We start from the raw sequence: 22,195 nt of genomic DNA on the forward strand, positions 1-22,195 counted from the left end.
GTGTCTTGTTTCATATTTGTTCCTGTGGTTAGAACAACAATGTTTATTTTAATTTGGAAAGTTTCTTAAGAGAGGAGGGAATGTGGTGTTTAGATGCTGCATGTGATTATTAGAACTGGGAGCAGTGGCTGTTGGGAGTCTGACAGGACAGGAAACAGGAAGGGGAGGAGGAGTTGAGGAGGCTGAGTGAGAGTTACAGAGTGTGCAGCTACAGCTTGGTAAAGAGATTTCCACTGTAAATAAAGTTCTGTTGAAGTTTGTTAATACCTTGCCTGGGTGATGCAACAAATGGGCAGGAGGTCAGACTAGATGATCATGACGGTCCCTTCTGGCCTTCAAGTCTATGAGTCTATGAGGCATAAAAGTCAGAAATGGTTACAAGAGAAATAAAGATAAAACACTTATTAGTATCTACTTAAGAAACTCTCATAGTTGCAGAGCAAACATTCTTATCACATGTTTCAGCAGATCACTGACCAAACTTTGTAGGTCAGGACCTCTCCCCTGGATTCCAGCGACTGTTTCCATTTCTCTGCTCAGGTGCGGAGAATGAGGTGGGCAGGGAGAGAGGTGGGGGTGTCTTGGGGTGTTTGACCCTCCTTTTATAGTGTCAGGCCCCCTCTTGAAAACCATTTCCAGCGGAGACCCAGGAGACAGAGGCCATGTGGAAGGATGTTCCTTGCTGGGGTTTTTTCACCTGTTTGAATTTCCTTTGTTTTCCCTCCCTACTTGATGACTCTGTTTACTGCTTAAATGCAAATTAAGGCAAGCACACAGTCCTTCCTTTGTTTAGGACAGACCTGACTTCTGCATGGGCAGGGCTGTGGGGTTTGGAACATGTGTTAATAACATCATACAGGGGAAACGTATAACTTCCCATACAATGTTCCCACACGTATTTTGCCAGAACAACACTGCCCAGAAAATTATGAATTTTCAAATGATACCTTATGAGGCATACTTTGTGCACAGATTACTACATTAGTGTGTAGGGTGTGAATAGAGGGGCCTATTCTGTCACAGCTGGCAGGAGGCATGCGAGTATGGAAGGCAGCCAGGGGAAGTAGGAGGTGGATGAGATTTTGAAGTATGGGGAGAGCGGGACAATAGAATGGGGGAGCGGATGAGTGACATACCCACAAATCACTCTTTGTTGGGTGAGAGCTCATGGTGCCATTTCAGCCTTGCTGAGGTGTGTCAACTGTGGCTTAGCGTGACTCGGTAGGAATGGCCAGGGGTGTGGTCTTTGGGGTCAGGGGAACTGGGACACTAGCTGGTGGGGGCGTTGCTGCCTGGGGAAACAGAAAAGAGGCAGCTGTGATGGCTTGAGCAGCATGATAGAGCCATAAACCATGAGAGAGGAGAGGTATTGAGTAGCCTGGCTGCTTTTTACTGAGCAAAGAGGTCGGGACAACGCGCCCAGAGCCAAACATCACTCAGCTCCATTTATGCGTTGTGTGTTAACTTGACTGTAGTTTACCAACAAGTACAAATGTGGCTGGTTTAGGAGCCACGTGAATACAGCATCTTCTGGTGTACGGCACTGCCTGCCAGTGGACTGATCCCCCTGGCAATTTACGAAAGCCAGACGTGTAGGTGTGAAAAGCTCAGAGAGGCTGAGAGAATCCGGCTGACTCAGAGAATCAGCACTCAGCACGGACCCTTCCACCACCAGGTGAGTGGCTCACACCAGCCCATGTCAGTGCTGACTGCACTCAGTTCCTGATGGCTGCAGGGTGGTCTATGTAGGGTGACCAGATGTGCTGATTTTACAGGGAGAGTCCCAATTTTTGGGTCTTTTTCTTATATAGACTCCTATTACCCCCCACCCCCTGTCCCAATTTTTCACATTTGCTGTCTGGTCACCCTAGGTCTAGGGGAAATGAGCATGTGGGCATGGGAGCACCAACGGACACCCTCATCCATGGGGTCAGCAGAGGGGGCCAAGGAGGCTGTTGAGGTGCCATAGAGCCAGTCCCAGGGGGCCCAACCACACCCCTGTACCTCTGCACACAGGGGGTGTGGGGCTGGGGCCAAAGCTAGTGGTGGCCGCACACTGGCCAGCTGATAGTGTGTGGAACGAACTGTGGTCTCAGTCTGTTGCCCGTGAGCTGCCAATCTCCCTCCAGACACCATAGGTGGTACTGCTGTGGCTGCTGTCACCGACCACAAGGATTAAACAGACAGAGAATGAACGAATGCTCGGTCCCACAGCGAGCCCCCGCTGTGCTGTGCAAGGTACAGACACACAGGGAGAACCAGCGCCTGCTTAGAGAGCTCACACCTTAAATAGACTAGGCAGAGGAAGGGAGACTCGCCCGATTTTACACCCAGCTTTTCAGAGGTTCGGTCCACCTGAAATCAATGGGAGCTGAGCCCTTCTGAAAAATCCAGCCCTACGCAACTTTCCCCAGATCACAGGGGGAGTCTGCGGCAGTGCTGGGCCTTGAACCCAGATCACCTGATGCCTTGGACCCAAGACCAGCCATCTGCAGGCCCACACGGCCCACTCTGGGTAAGCAGAGCGCTCTCCTTGCTGGGGATGTCAATCTGCTGCCTTTCACCAGGGCAAAACACACAGAAAAAGCAAGTTTACATTCAATGCATGCCAGCAGATGGGGCGCTGTGACCTGAAGGGTTCCTCAGATGGCAAATGCCTCAGCACGCCAGCCGGACCCCTCCGTCTCCCCACCCCCCACTTCACAGCCTGATCAGTGTTACAATCCTGGTGGGGGGAGTTGGGGGAGACTTAAAAAACGGTCTCTTTCTTTCGCCTTTAAATCCTGCTTCTCCCTCGTCTGTCGCGTCCCTGGGATCTACCAGTGTCTCGTCAGTGACCTGCGCTACGATTGGGCCTGCCCAGCCAGTGGAGTGAATCACTGACTCTTTAAACTGGTTCTGCGGCTAAAGACTTAATCGAGTCACCGCACTGGGGCTGGGATGCTGATGCGATGTGACAGCAGCCCCACACACCTCCCTGAATGCAGGCGCTTGGGGCAACGGCCAGCGCGCTTCCCGAGAGCCCTGAGAGCGGGGTGGCAGCTCGGCGAGGCATGGCGTTCCAGTCATCACCCACCTCAATGGCATGGGGACCTGCGCACCCTCCCCCACCTGGCTGGGGGAGTGGGGGAGGTGGGAGTCCTTAGCAAGTGCTGAGGTGACCTTTGACGTCACTGAAGGCGGTTTGATGTCGCATTGCATGGCCCCTCAGCCTTCCCTCCCCCAGCCTGTCCTTTGCGAAGGGCTCATCTTCCCAGCGCTAATGGAAGTGACAGCCTGGCAGCTCATGGTATTTGGGATTATTAGCGAGGATGCTAATGGCTGATGCTTTGCATTAACTCTTTGGGGTGCTCAGCTGGACAAACGAACGGGTCCTCCTCCATGGGCCATACAGCAGCACAGGACTGTCCTCTCCTATGCCCACTCCGGGGGACTGGGGACAGCTGAGAGGAGGTCCCGGTTTCAAGAGGTGTTTTTGTGTCAGAACTTTTAAATCTCCAGCCTGGGGGAGCTTTAGGGACATGTTTGCTTCCTGCTGAGAAGGGGAAGGCCACAGTGAGGTAGGGAGCAGTGAGAGCAGGACTGAAGGGAGGGGGAGCCAGGAGGGGCAGTAGGTGAGGTGTTTCCTCCCACTGCAGCTGCAGAGATGGTGGAGGTGGGGCCTGTGCTAGGTCAGCCTGAGGAAGTGCCCTGAGAACCAGGCAAGGCAGGAATCAGGGATACCGGAACCATGGTGACCATCCCACAAAAGGATCCCTTAAATTTCTCCCTCCTTTTTGGGCATGGTTAGGGTGACCAGATTCCCATTTTTAAAGGGACAGTCCTGTTTTTTGGGACTTTTTCTCAGGCTAGGTCTACACTACCCGCCTGAATCGGCGGGTAGAAATCGACCTCTCGGGGATCGATTTATCGCGTCCTGTCGGGACGCGACAATCGATCCCCGAATCGACGCTCTTACTCCACCAGCGAAGGTGGGAGTAAGCGCCGTCGACGGGAAGCCACAGAGGTCGATTTTGCCACCGTCCCTACAGCGGGGTAAGTCGGCTGCGATACGTCGAATTCAGCTACGCTATTCGCGTAGCTGAATTTGCGTATCTTAAATCGACCCCCCCTGTAGTGAAGACGTAGTCTTATATAGGCGCCTATTACCTGCCACCCCCTGTCCCGTTTTTTCACAGTTGCTATCTGGTCACCCTAGGCATGGTGAGGGGGCAGTCCCCCACTGAGAACCTGCTGCTCGGATTGCATCACTTAGCATGGCTAAGGCATGGCTGTTCTGCTTGAAAGGTTGGTAGCTGACTAGGGGGACAGGACCGGAGTCTTCAAAGCCCATTAGCTCTTGGTCTTTTTACGCAAGCCCAGCCATTCTGTGCTCCCATAGGGAGACTGCTTTCCACAAGTACACCAACCTGAAAGTGCTCAGAGTTCTGTTGAGCATGGGAAGTATTTGGGCCCCAAAGGGGCCATGTACTGAGGGTCCAATTTCAGGCATTACTTGGGAAAGGTGAGATGTGAAAGACGTCTCTTACCGTCCCTCTGACATCTTTAATCCTAGCTTCCATCATATAAACAACGGCTGCATTCTACCTCAGAAGTGGCTGCGTTCCCAGCTTGGCCTTCGCTAGCCCAGCCCAGCCCTGCCTCCTGAGTCTGCATGGCACTTTGAAGGTAAACATAACAGCACGGTACCTGTCCCAAAGGGCAGGACTGGCTCTAGGCACCAACAAACCAAGCACGTGCTTGGGGCGGCACAATTTCAGGGGTGGCATTCCTCGGAGGTTTTTTATTTTTTATTTTTGCTTCGGCAGTTGCGCTCTCGGAGTTTTTTTTGCTTGGGGCGGCAAAAAACCTAGAGCCGGCCCTGCCAAAGGGCTTATCCTTTAAATTAGACCCAAGATCATGATGTGATGGGCAAATGGCAGAGAACAATGGTGTAAAAAGGGAGTGCGCTGCTCTTTGGAAGCACAGTTTCCCACAGAGCATGGCCTGTTAAAGCTGTTGTCTTTGCAAATGCATGTTTATTGCTCTTAAAAACCGAATTGAATCTATCTCAAAAATCTCAGTTCTTTTGCTAAGTCTCTGACCTCTGATCCCCCATCGATATTTCACTCAGCACCCTGGCGCTTGGGATATCTCAATCCTTGCAGCCCTGGGGGTTTGGCTGCTGATGTGAAGCAGTACCGGGCTGCATCTTCCAGCTGTTGGCACCTTTAGCAATGTTAGTGTAACCCACTGGTGTGGGTGTATTACAGGTCCCTCCATCTCTCTGCCCTGGTTGCAGAGGAGACGAGTCTGTTAGGGCACCCACTAAAGAGACTGGCTCTTTAGCTCAAGCTATAGCAGCTCCAGAGGTCCCTGGTTTGCTCCTTGGTGTATTAGCCAAGAAGACAGCCATCATATAAGCAGCCCCCCAGCCAAACTGTCAATAGATTTGTGGGTTAAGATGTCTATGGATGCAGGGCACCAGACTGCTGTGCATGGTGAAAGCGTGAAATGGCGGTAAAATTTCCAAAGGCCGGAGCTAAAGAATGCTACTGAGTGGTTGGTGGGTGAGTGGGAATTCACCTGTCTCTGTAGAGGATAAGAGAGGAATACAAGGTAACCAATCACCTTCAATAGTTGGGTAGACATTGGTCCTACCCCTCTGTGAGATCCCAACAGTGTAAAACCAGAGTGAAATCAAAACGCCCTGAAAGAAGTGAAGACTTAAACACCCCAAGAGGCATGCACAGCTAGCCCAATCCTACTGCCACACAGGAGTGACTCTATGAAAGCCAGCAGGGTTACACCAGGGACAAACCTTGCGGAGAAGAGGATCAGGCCTAGATGACTGGGTGGGGGGGAGGAAATCTGGCGTCAGTCTTTGCTTTGGCCCTGCGTTTTGCTGGCAGTGACTGGGCTGCTCACCCCATCAGGGCTGGCTTTAGGCCGATTCCGCCGATTCCCCGGAATCGGGCCCTGCGCCTAAGAGGGCCCCGCTCCCCCGGCCGGAGCGCCGGCCCAAGCTCCGTGGCCCGGTCCCCCAGACGGAGCGCCGGCCCGAGCCCTGCAAGCCCCGCGGCGCCGCTCCCCGGTCGGAGCGCCAGCCGGAGCCCAGCAACCCCGTGGCCCCGCAACCCCGGCCGAAGCGCGGCAATCCGAAGTGCTGCTGAAGACTAGGAGCACCGCCGGGTGAGTACAAGCCCCACGAATCGGGCCCTGATCTTGCTAAAGCCGGCCCTGCACCCCATCTGGGAGCTGAGTGGTTGGCTAATTGGGTGCATTTCCGGACCGCCATCGCCTGCTTGCAGGCAGCCAGCAGGGCACACGGCCCTAGCCCAGCACTTGCTAATTAAAGTGGTGGAAGCTTGAGAAATCTTCCCTGGCCTGTTTGTTATCGGTGAGCCCGAGGCGACGCTGAGGCCAGTAGGCCCCTGACAGGTGGCTGGGGAAGCCGGGTAATGACGGACCTCCAAACCGCTCAGGGAAAAAGAGTGAGAAGGATGCGAAACCCAGCAATAACAACAGCCGGGCCCAGTGGCTTTGAGAGTCCAGCTGAGCCTCGGTGAGATGGGATCAGTGAACCAGAGCAAACGTTCTCACCACAGCCCAACTTGCGGTGCAGTAGCATCAGAGACATACCAGGGGAGAGGGAGGGCTGGAGCCTGCGGAATGTGTGTCCTCGTGCCGCTTCCTCCGGTGCTGTTCAGTGCTCAGTAGCCCGGTGGCTGAAGGCCGGGGCAAGATCGCACCTCTCTCAAGGGGTGGTGAGGGCCAGGGCAGCCCCCAGAGGGCTGGCAACTCGCCTGGCCTTTGTGTCTGGTCTGTTTTTTTCTAATCCCGCCTGTTTCCTTCTGCTGCAGGAGGGGAAGGGCAAGAATCTCATGTGGCTGGGTGTGTGCAGGCAAGTGCATGGGTGTCTCTGGGGGCAGTGGCGGGGGGAGGGCCTTGTGTGCGTGTTAGGGTCGCCAACTTTCTGACTGCAGAAAACCGAACACCCTTGTCCCAACCACTGCCTTTCCCCTTCTCTGAGGTGGCGAGGCCCCGCCCCCGCTCACTCCATCCCCTCTCCCTCTATCGCTCACTGTCCCCCATCCTCACTCACTTGCTCATTTTCATGGGGCTGAGGCAGGGGGTTGGGGTGCAGGAGGGGGTGAGGGCTCCAGCTGCGACCAAGGGATTCAGGTATCCCAGAGGGGGCTCCAGGCTGGGGGATGGGGACAATGGTTTTGGCATGTGGAAGGAGGCTCCAGGCTAAGGCAGTGAGTGCAGGCTCCAGAGTGGGGCCAGAAATGAGGGGTTCAGGGTGCAGGAGGGGGCTCCGGGCTGGGGCAGGGGTTTGGGGTGTGGGAGGGGGTGTGGGGTGTGGGCTCTGGGATGGAGTTTGGATGCAGGAGGAGGCTCAGTGCTGGGGCATGGGGTTGGGGTGTAGGATCTGGGCAGCACTTACCTCAGGTGGCTCCCAGAAGCGGCCGGCATGTCCCTCTGGCTCTTAGGGGCAGAGGCAGCCAGGTGGCTCCGTGTGCTGCTCCCATCTGCAGGCACCGCTCCTGCAGCTCCCATTAGCCGCAGTTCCTGGCCAATGGGAGCTGCGGAGCCAGCACTCGAGGCGATGCCTGTGCCGCGGACCCCCCCAGCTGCCCTTGTGCCTAGGAGCCGGAGGGACATGCTGGTCACTTGCAGGAGCCATGTGGAGCTGGCTGATGCGGTCAACCAGACTTTTAACAGCCCGGTCAGCTGTGCTGACCAAAGCTGCCAGGGTCCCTTTTCCACTGGGTGTTCTGGTCAAAAACTAGACGGCTGGCAACCCTGGTGTGGGTGTGTGTCTGGGGGCCTGGTGAGTGTGGGTCTGTGTCTGGGCATATGCGTGTCTGGTGGTATGTCTGGGCATGTGTGTGTTTCTGGGGCACATGTGTGCACAGGGACCAATTTCTTGCTCTCTCTTCCTCTTCCCCATGACTCTCATCCCATTCATCTTCTACTCCATTGTCTCCCCTGCTAGCCCCAGCCCTGGGGCAGCCTGCAGCAGCCTGGCAGGACATGGAGCACGCTGAGTGATGCCTTTTTCGCAAGTCCCCTAAGGATGCGGCTGAGTGTTTCTTGTCTGCAGGACGCTCACACGTGGCATTGACCAAACTAAGCGCTCCCAGCTGCTTCCATGGCATCTGCCTCTCCCCACTGAGGCATCCGGAAGCAAAGTGCCCCAGCTCAGTGCCAACTGGCTGCCATCTGGCTACAGATGTGCATGCCTTAGCCCTTCAAATTTTACAACTTTACCCCACCTACCCTGTTCCCCAAAAACCTGCACCCCAACCAGCCCGACCTTGATTCCCACCCAGCTACCACCAATCCTTCCCCTAAATTGTTGCCTTCAGCCTAGTCACAGCTGCCTGTTACCCAGTTACCCCCACAAACCAGCCCTCCCGGCCCAATCCCCAGGCTGTCGACTCCTCCTTCCCACAACCGCATCTCCAAAACAACAGCCATGGAAAATGCTGTGGGTCAGTTCTCCATGAGAGGCTCCTGAGAAAAGATGGATCTTGTGTCACTTCCAGGAACATCCGAGCTGGCTTTACTCTGATTTCCTCCAGCGAGACTATTCTGCTGCCGAGAAAAAAAAGCATTCGTTTTCAAACAATCCATGGAGGGGGAAGAAGTGGTGATCTGCTCCTGGATGTTCAAACAGGAAAAGGAGGGTAAATATGGCTCTGCTTGTAAGTTACACATCTCTAGCTGTGACAGTGGAAGCACTGTCTGGAGTTTGTCAGACTCGTCATTAACCAAGTTACTGTTCCTTTGCTTCCTTCCAGTTCCTTACTTACCACAATTTTGCAAGTGTCCAAAGCCTGGAGTTTACAATATGTGACAGCACAAAAACTCCCCATGGGCAATGTTCTAGGGAAACACATAGATAACAGTTTACTAATTTCATGCTGCCCGTGGGAGTCTTGACGGCTTACAGGTCTGGGAATGGACCATAGAGCTTTTGGCAGCTAAGTCACCAGTTCAAATTCAGCACGTCTAGTGGCTGAAAGTCATTTCTCACTGGGTGGCTCAGGGCTGGCTCGGCCAGTGGAGAGCTTTGTGTTGTGGACAAGACTAGCTGCTAGGAGTGGGGAGTGAGAGGTTGACTGGGTGCTGGAGGAGGGTCTGGGGAAGGTGGCGGGGGCTCATTTTGATGATGGGAGGGAGCTATTCTATTAATTTTGTTATTTATTGATCCGGTTTATTACCTAGTACCTAGGGATCAACCGAGAATGGGGCCACACTGCATTGGGCGCTGTACAAACATATAATGAGAGACAGCCCCTGCCACAAAGATCTTGAAAACTAAATAGACAAGCCTTACAAAGGGAGTGGAGGGAAAGTATGTTACCCCTTTCAACGCCAGCAGTTAGCTAGAAATGTGGGATCAAGCAGGTTTGTCCATTTAGGAGGAGAAGCAGGTGACGGAGTCAGGTGTTTGGTGCAATCCTGTCTATTTACAAAGAATGTCCAAGGTCCTGTTTTCCTTAACACAGCAGGAATCAAACAACAAGAGACTGTGTCCAAGCCCCTTTTCCAGCCAGCACCTAGCCCAAAAGTTCCAACCTTTTTGCCAGACCATGCTACCAGTGCTTGCTCCCTGCCCTTGGCTTTCTGCTGCTTCTCTCTCCTCTCCCATCTTCTCTGAGCTTCTTGCCTCTCTTTCACAGACATACAAACCTTCACAAAACAATAGCCAGCGAAAGCCCATCAGTCCACAGGTACCGTTGTTTTAATGGTGACATGCCTGGGCTTGGAGTGGAGGCTGCTACTCTTGTAGTTCCTGGTTACACACACTGTTTCTTACAAAAACAATGAGGAGTCCGGTGGCACCTTAAAGACTAACAGATTTATTTGGGCATAAGCTTTCATGGGTAAAAAATCATTTCTGTTTTTTTACCCACAAAAGCTTATGCCCAGTAAATCTGTTAGTCTTTAAAGTGCCACCGGACTCCTCGTGGTTTTTGTGGATACAGACTAACATGGCTACCCCTCTGATACTTGTTTCTTACAGTTAGCTTAAATGAAGGCCAGCAGTTGTGGCCAACCCACAGCAGTAGAGAGGCAATGTGATGGCGGCAAACATCATGTTAATGCCACAATTTTGTTTTGTTCTTTAAATCCTCTTGGTGAGGTTATGTTAGGAGGGAGGAGCTAGATGGACAGGGAGTAGGAGGGGCTGGAGCACACAACCAATCAGCACAGGGGAGAGACTGTTGAGAGGAAAAGCTGCAGAAAACAGCCTGATGAGGTCATGCCACCGCTTTTCTCAAATGGCGCCTAGTTGAGGCAGCCACGGCGAAGCCTTGAATGAAGCCCTTAGTGTATGTTCATTGTGGATCTAGAGCCAGATGCATCCTAAGTGCTGCAGACCAGCACAAGGGCAAGGCCCCAGATCTTCAAAGGTATTTAAGCACCCATAGGAGTTAGGCGCCCAAATGTCTTTGAGGATCTAGGCCAAGGGCCCCTTCCTGAAGAGCTCCCAGTGTCAGGGTCTGATCCTGCCCAGCCTCCTCTCTGTGGCTTTGGGCCCATTAACTAATCACGTGGGCATGGAGAGAGAAATAAATAATCATCTGCCTCTGACCCTAACACTCCATTGTGCAAGGACATGGGCTGAGTTGTGAGACAATGGAAAGCTCCTCTAGCCACCACTCCCATTCTCTGCACACCCGACAAGCAGAATGTACCAAACACAGCCATCTGGGGAACGAGGGAAAATGGCATCTCCCCTGGATTCCCACAGAGAGCAAATGGAACGCCTTTGGCACGTCTGGCAGCCACTCTTGTTAGCTGGGCCTCTGCAAGGCGGCATGTGAGTTACTGAAGTGTGGTAGTTCCTAGTCAGAAAAACAGGCCCAGCAGCCCCTCATTAACTCACCCTAGAATTACAATTGTCACCACTGCCCTCTGCTAGGTGGAATCAGAACTGTTCAGCTATGTGTCATTGGCTCTAGATGGCTAGCTGCTAATGCAGAGCTGCCTTCAGGTCCAGTCGCAGGGGCCTGGGCTCTCAGGGGCTGGAGGGCCTGAGTTGCTGTGTAGCTTTGAGCCAACACATTGCTTTACTGACACACACAAGTTCTTACTCCTATTGTCCTTGTCAGTTCAATTCAGCTGTGGGAGGGAGGGCTGGATCCTACCCTGCATGGTCAGTGCAGTGAGCAACCAGGCTCCAGGGGCAGAGTCTTTATTATGCAGGCAGAGGCAGAAAGCACCCAGCTCAGCTTTTAGATCCCAGGTGAAGTTGGTGGCCACCAGGGCACTCAGAAAACACATCCTCTTGGTTTGCAAACAGCGCTTGTTTGCTGTGGAAGTCACCGAGAGGGTTGCTATGGAGCCAATGGGGAGCCCCACAGATGGAGCTAAGTGAGCTTCACTGAAGTAATAGAACTGCCTCAGCTTACTGACAATCTGCTCCTGTACATGGATGGGCACTTTTCTGATGGCAGGCTCAGGCTTCAAGTCCTAGTGTGGCAAAGCATGCATGGCAAGGGGTCGTCAAGGACAACAGGCCTCAGAACACACACACGGAGCAGTGCCTGGCTCCGCGAATAGCTCGCCACGGACTAACAGACTACTCAGTATCCAGCAGGATCCAGCCCTGAGGGTTTACTCAGACTGTGGGCAGGAAAAGCTCCCTTTGGGGTCAGTCCTAGATGAGGATGGACTCAGCACTCCCGGATCTGGATCAAAGGAATTAGCAGGTGCTCGGAATTTGGCCTGTTGGAAGTTTTGCCTGGTGCAGGCTGTGCCCCGGTGCTGGGCATCAGTAACTGCTGGAGCAGGCTGGCCCAGGAGCTGGGTCTGAGGAACAGCTTTAGGACTGGCCTTAGACTGCCTTGAAGAGCGGCTGGGTCATAGAATCATAGAATATCAGGGTTGGAAGGGACCTCTGGAGGTCATCTAGTCCAACCCTCTGCTCAAAGCAGGACCAACCCCAACTAAATCAACCCTCCACGTGGTCCTGATACCACGTGGAGGGCTGTCAGGTGGTGAATGAGACTCATCAGGCCCTTCCCTCCCCGGAGTTCGATCCCTCCCTGCGAAGCCGGGCTTGCTCCTCCCGCACAGACCAGGGGCTTTAGTTCTAGGGGCGGTTGTTGTGGGTCTTTTTAATTGGTGTGTGAGCGAGAGGCAGTGCCTGAGTAGGAGCCCTTCCCCTGTAGGAGGAGGGGGAGGGATGAGCCTTCACCAGCCAGCCCATAGGCTGCTCTGGGAACCTTCCCAAGTTGCCCTTAGCAACCGATTTCGAGAACATTATTGCTTAATTGTTGAAATTTCACTGCACTGGCCACCACCAGGATTTCTGTTTTCTTTTCTTTTTTGCCGGTAGGAAAGTCATGCTGTGAGGAGAGGAGAGAGACGGGCAGGGAGCTTGTGCCAGCCCTGCCACTGCTCCAGCCAGCCACGCAGCCCCAGCTCTCCCCTGCCACCGAGGAAAACCTCCCCAGGGAACAGCAGGGGCCCTGCCTGTGTACATGGGGCCTGCGTGGCGTGACCGCCATAGGGCGTCCTATTGGGGATCTCTGGTGCCTAAGGAAGGCCCATCACTGTGTTTCTATCTATGTTAATTACATCTCAGCACTGGCCAGATGGAAGCGGGGATATGATCTCACCATCACTTCTACCGTCAGGTTTCGTCCCACAGGTTGGTGAACCAGCCAGCTCGCGAGGATGTGGTTGCTATCATGGCCAAGGTGCAGTAATATGGATTCCAACCAAACCCACGACCACAAAGTGCCATTTTCATGAACAATAAGGCTGCAAAGCCTAGACCCCAGACGCCAATGGCAAAGCTCGCATTGATTGCAATTGCATGGCTTGGTTAGTTTATCTGACAGTCGCACCTAATTATTGTAACATATATGCCTATTCTGCCCCCCGCCCCAAACTTCAACAAATCACCGGGATCGTCCCCAGCAGAGACCCACACATTTCGGAGGCAGCTCACACCCACCTCTTCCAGAGTATCTTTTTGCTTCATTGGCACTCACGCTTATTATAGCCCAGGTATCGTCCCTGGCTGCATCCGCAGCTGTGCACCCACTCAGCCCCTGTTCCTTATCAGCTGCCTCTGCAAATGTAGGCGCTTCTTGGAAAACAGCTGGTGGGACCCAGCACAACTTCCCAACCCAAAGCCCTGCACATTGGCTCTGCATAATCATCTTCCCCACCCCAATTCGCTTTACATGAAATGTTGCTGCCATTGGATACTTAACTCTAGGGCCCCAAGTGCGGAAATGCTGGCGTATATGACTTGCCCTAGTAACCTAAGCTTCTAAAGCTCCTGGTAATCCTGTTGCCCAGTCCCCTGCCCTAACTGCTAGGCCCCACTCCTCCCAGAGCTGGGAGCAGAATCCAGGAATCCTGACGCCCAGTCCCCTGCTTTAACCACTATACCATGCTGCCTCCTACCTAGTGGTCTCAAACAGATTGTCTCCCCACATCCCCGAAGTATGCCTTCAGCCGTCAGGATATTAGGACAGGGTGCAGTAGTGACTTCTGTATGAAGGCAGGGTTGCTCTCCCATTCCTGCGCTTTCACACCCCTCTTTTCCCCTCCCTCACACACTCATTCCCTTCCTTCCCTGCCTCTCTAAGTGAAGGCTACTGTGCAGTGGACATTCCCGTTGCCCGTTGGCCATGCTTTGGGCTGTGCCTTCTTGTTCCTCTTCACAGTGCTCCCCTCACCGCTCCATGCACATCCCTCTGCTCAGCTCCAATCCAGCCTGGCTCCCCACCGCCTCTTCCCCCCCGTGGCAAAGGAGCGCTGTCAGAGCTGGGAGAGCTAATGGGGCCTGACAGCCCTGCTCTTTTTCTCACGACCCGTAGGTTTGACTGTGAGCAAAGGATCTAGCCCATACAGATATAATTATCCACTGAACAGCTCAAACTTCCCTCGCCCCCCTCCTCTCTCCCCGCTACCACCCGCAGGAGATTGCTTTCCACCAAACAGCTGTTCCATGTCATATTGAGTCACTCTAACAATGCAGACAGGGGCTGCGGCGTTCGCTCCAGCCAGCGCTACGCTGCTGACGCACTGTGAGCTGAAAACTGCTAGAGCCGTGGACCGAGCTGCACTGGGGTGATTTAGGTGTGTGTGTGGAGGGGAGATGAGCCTAAACCCCAGGATCCAAACAATGCAACCTCTAGGGGAGACAGCAGTCCTGGGAATCCCAGATCTCTGCATTGGGGCTGGGATTTTATTAATATTTGGGCCAAGAGGAAAAGGGGGCAAAATGATTCCTACATCTTCCCCAGCATAGAGTGGGGACATTTTCCTGATCAGCTGAGCTTGTTTGGCGCCCAGAAAATGCAGAAATGAGATGCAGCCCAGCCAGCTCCAATACCCTGTGAGAACAGGCCCTGGGAACAGCATGGGACTTGTGGAATTGAGGAGCTGGAAATATTTTTATTGTCAGCTCATTGGGGCAGAAACTGCCTGTTCTGTGTTTGTACAGTGCCTATCACAATGGGCCCTGGTCCATGTCTGGAGCTCTGTCATGGATTTCTGTACCAGCTATGGACTGGCTACAGAGCTTGCTTATACACACCAGATGCGCTCATCAGAAGATCCTTTAATCCTCTGCAAGGTACGGCTAAGGGTCATTTAAATAAGGTATTTTACAAGGTAAAATACACATTACATATCCCCCTTTAAGTTCTACATTCCTACCATTTACAATATTTACACTATCATGCTATTTTTGAAGTTCAGTACATATCAGTCTGTTAAGTGTCTCTGAATTGTACTGGTTTTCTAACTACATGAACTGAATGTGCAACAACTTGGTCATCAGGCTGTCTGTTAGTTGCAATAACTAACCTGAGTCATCTTCTTCTTGATCTGTATCTGCCATTGGTAGAATTTGTTCTGTTGATTGTTCTTTCTGAGGAATTGTTTCTGCTGAACTCTCCACTGTCGGTACTGATCACATACGATCTGGGTGCTGAATTCTTTGTTTTTGTGACAGCTGGAGCTGTCCAGCCTTCCTCTCCATCCAAGCTGACATGAACATGGCCACCAGGTTCTAGACATGGCAGTTCTCTAACTGAGTGATGTCTGTTGTAAAAGTGTTCATAAGTACTTTTAGCCTTTTAAATCTGAGTTGGCTACTTTCTTCATGTCTAGGTTCTTTTCCAGAGCTGGAATGGTAGTTCTGAGTTGTCGTCCCATCAGGAGTTGTGCTGGACTATATCCAGTAGCCACTACTGATGTTGATCTGTAACTCAGAAGAGCAAGGAATGGAACTTCCTGCTGTAGGATTTTCTTGTCTGTCTGTACAGCTCTCTCAGCCTCTCCATTCATTTGAAGGTAATGTGAGCTGATAGTAATATGATCAAAATCATATTTTGTTCAGAAAGAGTTACATTCTGCTGCAGTGAATTGTAGTCCGTTGTCCATCACTAGTTGTTCTGGAATACTGAAGTGAGCAAAAGTGCACTTCAGATTCTCAGTAACACTGCAACATGTTGTGTCTTTCAAGTACATTATTTCTATATACCTGGAAAAATAGTCCACAATGACCAGATAACAATGTCCTCTGAATCTGCATAAATGTGCAGTTAGTCTCTTCCAAGATCTCTCTGGTCAAGGTGCTTATACACTATATGGTTCATTATCATCCCTTAAGTTGATTTATAGTGGATCTCCTTTCAAAAGTCCAATAGCATCAAATCCTCTTGAGTCCTTCCACCTTTCTCACTAAGCCTATCATGGCTGCCACGCTGCGGCATGAGAAGGTTGTTGGTCTTTGATCCCATGCACTCTGAATGCTTAGCTTTTGTCTTTGTAAGTTGTTTCTGAACTGGTCCAATGTTTTTGTAAGTTGTGGTGAACTGGTCCAATGCAATTCAGAATATCTCCCGGACTAGTCAGAGCTGTGTCAGGCAAATTCAGCTCTGTGAGGTTCAAGATGATTGTAAGTCCCTTCTGAGATGACTGTGACATCAGCTCCCAAGTCAATTTTAGTCTTACCATGAATTTCAGTTTCACTCTCTCCAGGTAGGCTCTATGGCATCATAGATGCACGATAGCATGATAGCACCCAGAAACAATGGCTCTTGATTGTCTGTAATATGAGTCAACTCCCTGACTGTTTTGGTGCAGCCAACAGCTTCAAAATGTCCATATTTCATGCATTTATTACATCTTATGCCTCTGGCTAGACATGCATCATCTCTTGGGATATAACTTTTTCCACACCTTGTGCGTGTAGGCTGGAATTTGTCCCTCTTAGCCTGGAATTTCTCCCTCCTTGCCTCAGGGGTTTTATGATAATGACTTTTAACACTCAAGTGTCTGTTTATTGCTTCTAAGCTAGTTTCAAGTTTTTCAAGTTGTTCCCGCCTTTTGTTCCATTGTTTGACTAATTCTGACTGCTTTGCTATCGATATAGCTGTGGCTAGGGTTAAATCTCTCTTCAAATAAAGGTTTTTATTTGTTAACCCAATAACCAGCCTGTCTCTGATATTTTCATGTTTTGCATTTCCAAAATCAGTTTTTAGCCAATGTATGCAGAGCTCATAAAAGATTCAACATTTTCTCCTCGTTCTTGAATTCTCTGGAGAAAACATGCTCTTCATAAACCATATTTTGCTGGGGTCTAAAGTAAGCATCAAGCATAGGTGGACCCCTTTCATAGTCATCTTGGTAACTTCAATGAAGTCAAAGGATTTAAAAATATGTGCTGCTTGCTTCCCCATAGCATAAATTAAAGAAGATACCTGTATATCTCCAGTTTCTTTGTGGAGTTTGTTTGCAATTCAAATCTTGCAAAACACTGCTTCCAATCTGTCCATTGTGAAGGTTGTCAAAGGTGGAGTTCTCTGGGGCATTGAAGAGTGGCATGTGGATGGGATCCTGCAAACTCTGCTCCTTCTGCTTCCAACCTTTGTTGCTGTTTTCCTTCTGTTTTTAGTTTATTCCTGACACCATGTCATGTACTTTTGGACCAGCTATGGACTGGCTACAGAGCTTGCTTATACACACCACATGTGTTCATCATCAGCACCTTTAATGCCCTGCCAGGTATGAGTGAGGGTCATTTAAATATGGTCTTTTACACACAGCGCCACCCAGTGGCTGAACAGTAGCATACAGGTTAGCATTCCATTACAGGTTCCCAGGTGCTACTGTAATACAAACAATAAATATTACTAAACTAATAATAATATTGGCCTGGTCTGTGCATAGAATGGAGGCAGCTGCTGGGCAAAGTCCCTGTATAGCTCTGCCACTGCCCCTCATTCCTGACTGGCAGGGCTCTCTGTTATCCTAGTCTTCATTACCCTTCCCTACAAACCTATCAGTGCACCTCAGTCCTCACACACAGCGGCCATGCTTTTCTATTCCTGCTTCCCCACACAGCTGTGCTAGTCCTGTGCGGCAGCACTCCCTGCTATTCAAGGCCTGGCTCTTCCAATGCTCCTTAATCCTGACCCACAACACCACTTTTGATTCCAACCCTAGTCCTCCTCTGAGCAGAGGCAGCAAGGGTGCTGGATTGGTGGCAGATCCTACCAAACTTACGTGGATGTGAGATCTAGGTCAAATAGGAAAGCCACAGTACAGGCAAACTAATCTAGCTTCCTAAGAAAAGAGTCTATAAAAGAGAATTTCTGTGTAGGGCCAGATGCTCAGTTTCATTGAAATCAATGGCAATTTATGCTAATTTACACCAGCTGAGGATCTGGCCCAATAGTTCTTGGAGTAAGGAGTAAGCACCCAGCACACCCACTCCCACTGGCACACTTAGTCACACTTACTCATGTTCACATGCTCTGGAGATCCCCTGTGTATTTACCAACATGTTGGCCATCAAACCAGCATAAGCCATTAACGGAGTAAGAGTGATGTCTGGGCCCACTCTCCTGCACAAGGCTCAGGCTCTGCAACCCTTGAGTGCTGAGGTCGTGGAGAAGGGACAGGACTCAGATGAGCAGGCCTGTGATGCTATGCCTCCTCCAAGTACTCACCGCCAAGAATTCAGACCAGTCTGTCTGTAGCAGGCCAGATGCTGTTGTGGGCCATTCTAGGCACTGTACTGAATAGCCCATTAGGGCCACTGCTGCCCCATCCTGGTACCTTGCCAAGACCATGCTGGTCCTGGTCAGTCTTTCTCACCTTCACTGGCCACCTCCTACCCATTGGTTCTACAGACACCAGAAGTGGCAGCGGCTACAACAGTGTATGGTTCATAAACCAGTGACGGGGAAGGCCCGTCTGTGCCTTCCTAGGGTTCAATGAGCAGTTACAGGAGAACTTCTAGTGCAGTCCGTGGCGAACCCTGCAAAGGGGGTAGCTCAGAAATGAATGATGTGGCATTGAGTGACCCACAGAGCAGTAATGATCTGGGGGGGGACAGAGCAGGTGAGGAGAGTGAGATGGGGTGGGGGGTGAATGGAACAGGGCAAGGTGGGCTGACGGGACCCAGGGGAATGGAGCATGAAGTGGTGGCAGGCAGAACAAGGGGCTGAAAGCTGCAGCACTGGGGTACGAGCAGGTAGGTGCCAGGCAGGCAGAGCACAATCTTCAACACCCCACATGTCCCACAAGCATCCATGTGAACCTCAGCCAGCACACAGCCCCAGTGGCCACCTGGGATCAGCCCCCTTCTGCAGGACAAGAGCGAGATCCTGCTCAGGTGGGAGAGCGTGGGCGCAAGGGAGCTTGAGGCGGGTGGTGGGGGAGTGCAGCCCCTGCGGAGGGTTGGGCTGCTGAAGTGGCAGCTCCTCTCTGCTAGAAGCCAGTTGCCAGCCAAGTGGCAGGGAGCTGCAAATGGCCATTTTTCAGCCCTGCTCGCCGGCAGCATGGAATATGCAAAGCAGCAGCAGGAAAATGGGACAGCACCTCAGGCACCAAGGAACGGCACCGAGGCGTGCAGCCTCCAGATGTGCCAGGGCAAGGGGGTGGGTAAGACAGGGGCCTTGGGCAGCCTGTGCCAGGGTCACTGCGGCCAGCTTTGCGTGTGCATCGGGGGGAAGGCAAGAGCTCAGACTCAGGGCAGTTAAATCTGCTTGACCCTCCACTGCACACGACTGGACCGTGCCTCACTTGCAGCAAAGCCATGTGCAGCTTGGGCCCGACTGCTGCTGAAATCACGCTGTAGCCTCTCCCCTGCCAGGGCAGCACTGTGAGAGGGGACAGTGGAGTGCAGGGCACCCCCTGGATTTTCCCTAATGCTGTTCAGCCTCATTGCTCCCTCTGCTTTCCCATTGCTTCACACCCTTCTCTCCTCACCTCCCCCCAAGTCTCCCTCTCTGCAGCCGAATCAGTCTCTGGTTTTCCTCCCCTCTGCTCTGCTTCCTCCTTGTGCCTTTCTACCTCCTGCTGGCCCTGTAGGAAAGAGAAATGGGAGAGATCTCTCCCGCTAGCCCCACTTTCTCCCTCCATTTTCTATTCTTCCTTCCCAGTCTTCCTCCATCCGTCTGTCCCTCCTTTTCCATCCATTCTCCATCCCAATCCCCTCCATTCTTCTTCCAGTCAGTCTCAGGGCTGATAGAAATTGCACCAGCCCAGGAAGGTCCCCTAGTGGCCATAACCCTTTTGAGTATCTCAGATGCACAGTGCTATCCCCACCCCCACCCAGTGGCGGATTTAGAGTTAGTGGGGCCCTGTGCGCAGCTTCATTTTCGGGGGCTCCCTCAGGATCCAGCCAAGAAAAAGAACATTCTCTCTTTTCTCCCCCCCCCCCCCCCCCGTTTTTCATTCTTTTTTTCTTCATCCTCCTCCTATATTATGTCATAGGAAGTAAATGAAAATAAAGTGAGGTACCTTGATTGTTTTTGTAGTCTAACTTTTTTTTCACAGACCACTTGAAAATTGCTGAGGGTCTCGGCGGACCACTTAATGACCTTTCCAAATGTTTTTTGTACCGTTAGCTAACTATTGTAAAGTGCTTTGGAAAAGAATGCTTTATAAAAAAAAACGTAATAACCTTTCCTCAGTCCATCTGAATGGAGTGCTCGGACCACAGTTTGAGAACTTCTGGTCTAGATGAAAGCTTGTACTGTATTTGCATTACACTAATGTGAAAAATGTGTAAAAATAAAAAGTATAGATGACGCATGAATAGAAAAATAAAAGTTAATCTCCTCTGAAGAAACTTATTCAATTTGAAAAAAAATATTTATTCAGCTAGCTTTTTTCCTACACTTTTTCTTTACAAAATTGTCAATTAAGTCATCGTAAGTAATATTTTGTAAAGAGGCACTTTCAATTGTCAGTATTGCCGAACTTGTCAAATGTTCCTGACTCATTGTATTTTGCAAATAATTTTTAACTTGTTTCAATACAGAAAAAGAATGTTCACCAGAAGCATTTGTGACAGGTATTGTTAAAAATATTTTCAGAATGGTTTCTACATTTGGAAAGGTTGCCTGCAAACCGTCACGTTCAAGTTTATACAAATCAACTGGTGATCTCAAAGCACAGGCCTCATCATTTTCGATAAAATGAATGAAATGTTTCACTTCATCTTCAAAAAGATTTGTGTCTATGTCCTCTTGGTAGAATTCACTTAATTTCTTACTGTAGTGGCTTTTAGCATTTGCATCCATACTTCTGTCAAAAAAACAAGCAAAATAAATCAACAGTTTTCTTTACAGATTCACCTCTACTCTGCAATTGAACTATTATTGTGTCACAAATAACAGTGATGGTCTCAATGATGATCTTCTCTTTCCCTTTTAAATTGATTTCATTGTCTCTAGTTTCATTGAAAAATAACTTCCTGCTTTTTTTACTCTTCTCATCAGATATATCAGAGGAACCTATATTTTCCGTTAATGTTAGGTCTCTGCTTCCACCAGGCTATAGTAATTTCGAACTTCCATGACAAAACTTTTAACTGAGGCTAACAATTGTGCAGCATTCAATAAATTTGTATCAACCTTTTGCAGCGATTTGCTGACGGCATTAATTCTTTGAAGTAAACGGTTCCACAAAAGAGTAAAACAGCAATATCGTACGTTTCAAACTTTTCTGCTAAGGATTTTGCTTCTGTTTTCGCATGCAGTTTTTCAGAATTTGATGTGGCTATGACTAATAAGGTTTTCTTTATATCATCATAGCTTATTTTCAAAGCCAAAACAGTATCTGCACGACCTGACCACCTGTTGTCACAGATTCTTTTGACTGTCAAATGTTTTTCATTTGCCTGCTCCAAGAGTGATTGTAGCATACTCCACCGATGCATGGAAACAGAAAAATAGGCATACATGTTTTGAATGAAGTAAAAAAAATCTGTAGCTGCCTCACAAAATTCGCCTGCAGCATTGCAGATTAAATTTAAGGAATGGCTGGACCATGGTATGAATAAAGCAGAGGGGCTTGCATTGTTCAGTCTTGCCTACAGACCTGAATATTTTCTTGCCATATTTGCGGCGTTATCAAAGCTCTGCCCATGACAATTTTTGATGTCTAAACCTAAATTTGCAATGATTTCCAAAACAGTTGTCTCTAGACATTCAAAAGTGTGGGATTTTAGCAGGACAAAACAAAGAAATTGCTCTACAACTTCACCATTGCCGGTCACATATCTTAACATTAATGTTAATTGGGCTACATGACTCACATCTGGTGTTGAATCGATTATTATGGAATAGTATTTGGCATCCTTTACTTCATCAGTGAATTGGTTTCTGAGCTGCTCTGCCATTATAGTGATGAATTCATTGTAGGTTGATGCGTTAAAAAGTTGGTCTTCTCTGTACCACAATACTGAAAATTTTTCAAATGTTTTTTGAGAAAATCATCAAATTCACTAAGATATTCAAGGCACGTTAAAAAATTACCTTTTCAATTCGACAGTGATGACTCATCATGTTGTCTTAGAGGTAGTCCCAAAGAAGACAGCAGTTTGACCGTAGCAACAACACATCTCAGCACTTTCCTCCAATAAGAACATTCCTTTTCAAACTGAGCCGATAACACAGAATCAATTCTGCCAGATAATTTACACCTTTGAACGAACTTACGCATAGCATTAATATGAACTTTGGAAGTTTCATGATCAGCAATATGTCTTGCAATGTTTCTCCAATTAGAGTGCCCGACGACGAATGTTTGTTTTCCTTTACTATGGTCAGGGAATAATTTGCAAACATAGACTGTCTTAGTGGTTTCCGAAAAAATCAACCAAATTCTCATTTCTGTCATCCCGTTTTTCTTCATCCTCAGAAAATGG

This window comes from Terrapene carolina, unplaced genomic scaffold (assembly GCF_002925995.2).
Source record: "Terrapene carolina triunguis isolate 2854851 unplaced genomic scaffold, T_m_triunguis-2.0 Scaffold67, whole genome shotgun sequence".
Lineage (NCBI taxonomy): Eukaryota > Metazoa > Chordata > Testudines > Emydidae > Terrapene > Terrapene triunguis.